Here is an 8,340-nt window from a genome sequence, read left to right on the forward strand (position 1 = left end):
CACACACTCACACACACAGACACACACTCACACACTCACATACACACACTCACACACTCACACACTCACACACACTCACACACTCTCACATACTCACCTCGCTCTCTCTCACACACACACATACACACACACACTCACACACTCACATACACATACACTCTCACACACTCACACACACACTCACACTCTCACATATTCACCCCCCTCTCTCTTTCTCTCTCTCTCTCTCTCTCTCTCTCTCTCTCTCTCTCTCTCACACACACACACACACACACTGGGGGAGGCATAAATAAATGAATAAAAATAAGGCTTTTGAAAGCCAGGCGTGACAAAACAGATCCGTAGTCCCAATACTGGAAAGGTATAGACAAGAGGATCTTGGGGGCACACTGGCTAACAAGTCTAGCATCTCAGTGAGATCCATGAAAGATCCTTTCTCATAAATTGGAGAGCAATAGAGGAAGATTCAACATTGACTTCCAGGCCCCACATGTGTGCACATAGGTCCATATACTAACACACGAGAGAGAGAGAGAGAGAGAGAGAGAGAGGCAGACACAGACACAGACACAGACACAGACACGGAGAATGCTCATGCACTAGAAATTCCATGGAGATTTCAGAAGTGGAGGGGGCGCTGGTGAGCCAAGTGTTACTTAGTGCTGTGGCATCTAGGGAATCTAAAACTGGGGCCATGAGGTCTCTAATGAGCATGGGTCACTTTCTTCCCATACCTCTGAGTGACTCACAATCACTGCCCCAAAGTCAGCCCAGAGCCAGCGGGAGTGGGTATTCCATCTGTAGCTGGGGCAGCCTGGGACAGAGTGCCCACAACTATGCGTGAGTCAGTTCTATATCAGCCGTCAGGGTGCCTCCCTGGTTAGGGGCAGATGAGGTGGTGGGAGCTAAAGAGATAAAGGAGAAACTGAGCTCAGGTCCCCTGCAAGCTTACAGACCAAAGCTTTCCATTGGGACATCACCTTGAACTTCTGTTCATAGTCTCTCTTGGGCTAGGGTGTCGCTCATTGGTATAGACCTTGCCTAGTGTGTATGAGGCATTGGGCTCAAACCCCAGCCCTACAAAACGGTGACGAATGACAATGTTCTCCAAGACTCCTCTTCTCCCATGGTACTTTTTAAAAACTGTAGCATAGTCTGAGCACCCAGAACTGCTTTCGTGTGCTGCAGATGAATGATACATTCAAGCAGCTAGCCCATATAAATGGTACACACACACACACACACACACACACACACATTTATACACACATACACACACATACACACACTCACACACCCATACACACACATTCAGACACATAGGCACACACACACACACATACATGCACACACACACATACATGCACACACACACACATACACACACATTCACGCACACAGGCACACACACACACACACACACACATTTATACACACATACACACACATACACACACTCACACACCCATACACACACATTCAGACACATAGGCACACACACACACACATACATGCACACACACATACATGCACACACACACACACATACACACACATTCACGCACACAGGCACACACACACACACAGACACACACATTTTATTTGACAAACTGTAAGCCAAGATTGGGCAGGTTCTGAGCTATTCTAACTTATATCCAAATCATAGGGCCTGTGTTCCTTGATATTTAAGTCTTGCCCGGGTTATTTCTGTTCCATCAGCCTGTCCTTGGGGTCCATGTCTCCTGGCCATGATCCATCTGGCCTCATGGTGGCCTCCTCCTCTTTCTTGGTCTCCTTTCTCCTTCTCTCTTTCTCCACCTTATGGTCCCTACCTTTGACACACACACACCCCAGCCCAGTAACCAAAACCCCAACTACCTTGTCCTCCAGTAATTGGCTGTAAATACTTTTATTTAACCAATAGCTTAAAATTGGAGAGCAAGTTTTACACAACAAAGGCCAGTGTGCCTAAGAATTCACTCATCTGGGAACAACCAGATCTTGGGATTCAGAACTTAGCATTTGTATGTCCAGCAGCACCAGACCGAACCCCAACAGTGAATTATGTGTGTTTATGTACAGGGCTGGATATGTGAGGATGCCCGTGTGTGTGTGTGTGTGTGTGTGTGTGTGTGTGTGTGTGTGCGCCAGTGCACATCGAGGCCAGAGTCCACCTCAGGTGTTATTCTTCAGGCGACTTCCGCTTTGGGTCACAGTGCCTCACTGGACTGGAACTCACCAAGTAGACTAAGCTGAACGGCCAGTGGGCCCACGACACTCCCACCCCTGGAATTACAAGCACAAGCTACCTCACTGGGCATTCTGGTATGAGTTCTGGATATCAGACGCAGGTCCTCGGCCTTGCAGGACAAGCCCTTTACTGACTGAGCCATCCCTCCAGCCTCCAGAACTTTTCTCCTTTATAAAAACTTGAATATGCTTTGAATATAAGCCTCCTGCCTACCTTCCCCAGTGGAGGATTGGTACAGAGACCGGAGCAACTTAACAACGGTCACATCACTAGAAGAACAGTTTTGTGTTAAATCTAAGAAGGTGCCCCCCACCCCCATCACCCCCACCCTTCTACTCTCCCAAACCCCCCACCCGCCACCCCTCACCCCACCACCCCTACCCATGTGCCACGTTAGCACGACAACCTGCTTTCAATCCCAGCCCCCCTGTGAAAAACGGCTGGGTTGTGTTGGCATGTGTTTGGAGCCTAGTCGATCAGTAAGAGACCCTGTCTCAGAGAACGAGGTGGTGGCTCCTGAGGAACAATACTGAGGCTGGTCCCAGGCCTCTGCAGGCACAGGCAGACATGTGAACACACGGGAGAACACGGGTGAACACATGTGAGCACACAGGGTCCCCAGTATGGTCCCCGCTCTCTGCCAAGATGCCGGATAATGACCCAGCTCAGCGCCGTTCTCCTTTCTGTGTGTGGATCAAGGCCTCCAGGAGCAGTCGCTCTCACCGTCTTTTCTCCCAGTCGTCTCCTTTGTTTCACTTCCCTCCTGCCTCGCTTCTCTGCCCTTCTCTTTTCTCCCCCTCTGTCTCCATCCTATGCTTCGCTTTGCCCCAGCCTCCAATCCCTGACCACACATCCTGGGAGACCCACAGAACAAGGCTGCTCCGTTCACATTCTTTATCCGGTAGCAGGCTGCCATCTGAAGGGCATCGCAGACACTTCACAGACATTGCCTTCCAACAGGCATCGCTGGAGTCCAGGAACTCCAGGCTCCCCCTAGACAAGCAACTCACAGACAATTTCAAAATACTAAAATCGTTTGTATTTACAGCATGAACTATCTATCCTAGTATAAAGGTGACAAAAGGCAAGCCCTAAAATTCCCGAGTGATATTTTCTAATGTCTTCATTTTAATTAGATAGTTTTGTTTATTTCATGTACTGCTCAGCATAGGAAGCTAGCAACTGAGTCTAGAAAGCACACGAATGAGCTGGCTGCAAACTCCTATTGACGTTCCTTCGCAGAGAAAACTACATTTCCCAGCTTCCCTTGTAGTTAGCCTGAGACCAAGTGACTGAGTGCTGGCCAATAGAAAGCAAGTAAAAAGTATGCTTTTTTTTTTTTTTTTTTTTTTTTTTTTTTTTTTTTTTTTTTTTTTTTTTTTTTTTTGAGACCTGCTCTCTCAGGTTTTTCTCATTCTCTGGAGCTTTGGGATGAGCGATGAGTACTCTGCGTGCGCTGCGCCCTGTGGTAAATGGTATCTGGCTTCTGTCCTGTTAATTTGCTGAGAGATTTCATAGTTTGTTACTGCAGAGCGCTCTAACCTATTGCCTCATACGTTCTGAAAACTCTAGCTGACAACTTTAATAACGCTTTCATAACGAAGCCTAAGTGTGAAATTTCGAGGTCCCTTGATTTGGTTGAGGGCCCTTGATTTGCCAGTGGATTCATCAGTATCCCAAAAGCATCAGCGAGAAGAGAAAAAAAAAAAATACCCAAGATAGATTTGGTTAAGATTTTAATTTTGTACATCAAGGCACATTATGAAGAAAGTGAGAAGAAAACCAAAGACTGGGAGACTGTATTTGCCAATGAGGTATTGAGCAGAGGCCTGACACCTAGGCTTCTGTTTACCCTTTAGCCCTACGGCTTATTGGAGATAGTGGATCATTTGAAACCTATCCGGGGATCAGAAACACCGAAAGAACTCTTAAAGCTGGACAACAGAAACCCAATCGAGAAATTGTGGGAAAGCATCTGTAAGATGGCTCGAGGAATCTAAAGCTTGCCACACGAAGTCCTGAGGACCAGAGTTTGGATCCCCGATACTCCTGCAAATGCTTGCTGAACGAGTGTGTAACCTGTCTGTGAGCCCAGCACTGAGGAGACAGAAATCCCCAGGCTCATTGAAATATTGAATATTTATGGTGTGCACTATATGTCACACAATATCTATCTAGCCATAAGTATCTACTGGTAAAGAAATGAGAAGGAAAGAGAAAGGCCTCCGTTGAAATGAAGCACTTCCTCACTTGCAGTCAGCAAGGACGATGGCTGTTAAGAATAAAAAAATGCTGCGGGACTGGGGCATGCTCCCTTTGTAAAGTATCTGCTGCATGGATGCAGGGATCTGAGTTCAGATCCCGAAAAACCACGTTTTAAAAAAACCAAAAGGCCAGGTTGTAAGTATGTGCGTGAGATCCCATTTGGGAAAGCAGAGACCGGTAAAACCCAGCAGCCCACTGGCCTTCCAACACCAGCCACATTGATGAGCTCCAAGTTCAGTAAGAGATTTGTCTCAATCAATCAATCAATAAATGGGGGAGCTAGAGAGATGGCTCACTAGTTAAGAGCACTGGCTGCTCTTCAAGAGGACCCAGGTTCAATTCCTAGCACCCATGCGGCAGCTTACAACCTTCTGTATCTCCAACTCCAGGCATCTAATGTCCTCTTCTGCCCTCCTCGGCCATTGCACGCACATGGCACACAAATATACCTTCAGGCAAAGTACCATATACATAATAAAATAAAATAAAATAAATTGTTGTAGTTAAAAAATTAAAAGGTAGAGAGCAATTGAGGAAGACACCTAGTATCAACCTCTGGCCTATAATGAAGAAATAGTTTCATGGATGTGAAAAGCAAAGCTGTAAAAACAAGGTTTGGAGAAATACATCGGGTGGTCAGGATGCCTACGACAAACTTGTGACCTTCCTGAGAGATACATCTGACGTCAGGATGCCCAGTGATATGATAAAGTTTTGGTGATCAAGATTCTGACTAAGCTAATTAAGACAAAACAAGGATAACCATTTTCGGAAGGACCCCTACCCCTCCCTGTGGTAAATTCCAAGAACAACCGCAAGATGTCATCCTAACCCTGCCCGACCACCCAGTTCACCACCACCACCCCCAAGGGACATGCCAATTTAGCCCTTTCCCAGTGATTCTCCAAGGCCAGGTGTAGGGATGGATGAGGAAAGTGACCAACTGAGCCAAGAACAGCCCCTTGAGCAGGCCAGCTAATACCTGACCAGATCCTTTGTCCTGCGTACCACCAATGAGAATGGGCCAGCTAACCCTGTTGCTGAAGTCTGCCCTCTGTAATGAAAAAAAGTTGTGTGCTTTTTGAGTTCAGAGTTGCCTATGTGGATGAGCAACCCCACATATGTGAATTAAAAGCCTTATACCCTCATGCTATTGCAGCCGTCACTTTGTCAATCTGTGCTCTGTGGGTTGTGCTCCTGAGGTAAGGCCACTATGGAGTCTTACAATAATAACACACACACACACACACACACACACACACACACACACCCATAATCACATACACACATGTATATACACACCACACATGTCATCACATACACATGAAAGACCCCCAGAGCGGGGAGACCCTCACTGAAGTCTCAGGATCACTCGACCCCCCCAAGAACTCACGTAAGACCATCCTTGCTATAATTTACATGACGTTTATTGATAGGAACAAGTGCACTGGGGTCGAGACTCGTATCCCACGCAGGGGCAATGGAATTTGATCACCAGTAGCTAAGAGAAGGGGAATTTAAAGGAAGAAACCACAACCCAAGAGGGTAGGGAGGGCGTCATTGGAAAATGTCGAGAATACCAGTGAAAAATCACAAGGAGGAGCTTCCTGTTTCTCAAGATTGTTTAAGTTTATGGTCCGTCAGTTCCTGGGAGAAGCTTCCTGCTTCTCAAGATCGTTCTCTAAGATTTTAATCTAACTTTATGGTCAGCTAGTTCCTGGGAGAGAGTTGTCAAACCGGCCGATGTAATTACCCATTCTATTGTCCTAGGAGAAGCTTCCTGGAACATACAATCCCAGGGCCTAACCGGTTTTTTTCTTCTACTTTGAACCTTTGTCTAGGATGGAGAGGCAACCTTAAAACTTCTACCTTTCACACAATCTCACACACACACACACACACACACACACAAAGAATAAAGATATGAAGATAATTGGACAGATGTGTTAAATGAAATTAAGTCTTCTCTCATCAATGGTTTTCTTGCCATATTTTATGAACATGTTCAACTTCTCCTTTAAATCTATACATGCTCCAGTCTCCACATCCTCTCTTTGTATATAGCAACACTTTCTGGACAGCAGTTTACACTCAGCTCCATTTTCAGTTGCCATTGACTAAGGGATTCATTCAAGTAGAAAAACAAAACAAAAATCCATTATGGGACCAGAAGTTTGTTCAGGGCATGCATTAAAAACACAGGAACCAAGTACCCTCAGGAAATTCAGTGCCTCCATGCCAAATGGTGACAGGAAAAGGTGGTGGACTAAGGACTCCTGAAGCTCACCTCTCCATAAAAGCCAGGAAATCTCTGACAATCAAGCTGTGTGGCACATATGCAAAAGAAAATCTGGACTCTCGAGACAATGAAAGCTGATGGTGACTTGCTCCCCCTGTTCCACCCCCTCGGAGAAATTTTAATGGGCCACCTTTGTTAGAAACTGTCTTTAGTTAATCTGTCTGGTGATTGGGCAGAAGTTATGGTCACTGGGGGTTTGTTTAGTGAGAAAAACTTTCTGGAACATTCTGTAGTTATGTGGGACTTTGGAGTCTATTCTCCAACACTGACAAGATGGCCACGACCGATGGCATAGACCTGAAATCCCAATACTAAAGAGGCTGAGGCAGGAGGATTACAGGTTCCAGAGCAGCCTGGACTGTTTAGTTGTCTTGATTAGTTTTCATTGTCATCTTGACATAGCCAACCTTATCTGAGAAGGTGACATCCTAAATGAGGGGTTGTCCAGATATATCTGTGGCAAACTGTCTTGATTTGTTGATTGATATGGGAGGGCCAAGCCCACTATGGGCAATGCTATTCCTTGGCAGTCGGTCTTACGTGGTATAAGAATGCTGGCTGAATGAAAGAGTTGTAGGAAAGGAACAAGGTCAGAACCTAGCAAGACAGTGAAATAACTGTGCATCCTTAGAATCCTCTGCAAAGTCCAAAACAAGTGTTAACGAGATCCTCTATGACCTAGGGTGGCAAATTAACAGGAAAACCTCCAGCCTGGAAAGGCCCAAAAAAGGTCATCATGTCAGTTGCTTTAACACTGTAGCTCTGTGCCCACGTGAACAGGGCCAGCATCCCAATTTTGTTAAACCTACCAACACCTTAAACGGACTTTCCCGTGGTGGTACCCTGTGAGAGGCCGACGAAAGCTACTCTACCAGTTTGCGCGTTCTAATCACTTTCCAGTATCACAAGAGGTTTTTACTTATGATATTTCTAGAGCATGCAGCTGGTAAAACCAGAGGCTACATCGGGTATTACTGCTAAGAGACATTCTTCGTCCACCAATGCTGTACATGTATGAAAATGGTGTGCTTTAACATACCCCATATTTTGTATTGGAGAGTACAGTAGTGTAAACCCTAAAAGCACCACTATTTTAGCATAATAAAAGAAAGTCCAAAGAGTTCCTAAAAAAAAAAAAAAAAAAAAACGCTGGCTGAACACAAGACAGAGGGAGCCAGTCACCAAGCAGCCTTCCATGGTCTCCAATATAGATTCTTGCCATAAGTCCTAGCCCGACTTCCCTTGGTGAGGGACTATTACTTGGAAGTATAGGTTGAAATAAATCTTTTTCATCCCCATAAGTTGCTTTTGGCCATTTTGTGGTTGTTGTTGTTTTGATTTGATTTGATCACAGCAATGGTGAAGAAAAATATATACTCGAATTACTAAATCAGAAATAAAACGTTTTATAAACTAAATAGAAATAAAAAGTGTTACAAAATAACGCCATGAACAGTGTATGCTAACAAATTAGATAATCTGTATTAAAAATGACGAACTTCTAGAGACACACACACTGTCAAAA

Source organism: Rattus norvegicus, chromosome 17, assembly GCF_021556685.1.
Source record: "Rattus norvegicus strain SHRSP/BbbUtx chromosome 17, alternate assembly SHRSP_T2T, whole genome shotgun sequence".
In the NCBI taxonomy this organism is placed as follows: Eukaryota; Metazoa; Chordata; class Mammalia; order Rodentia; family Muridae; genus Rattus; species Rattus norvegicus.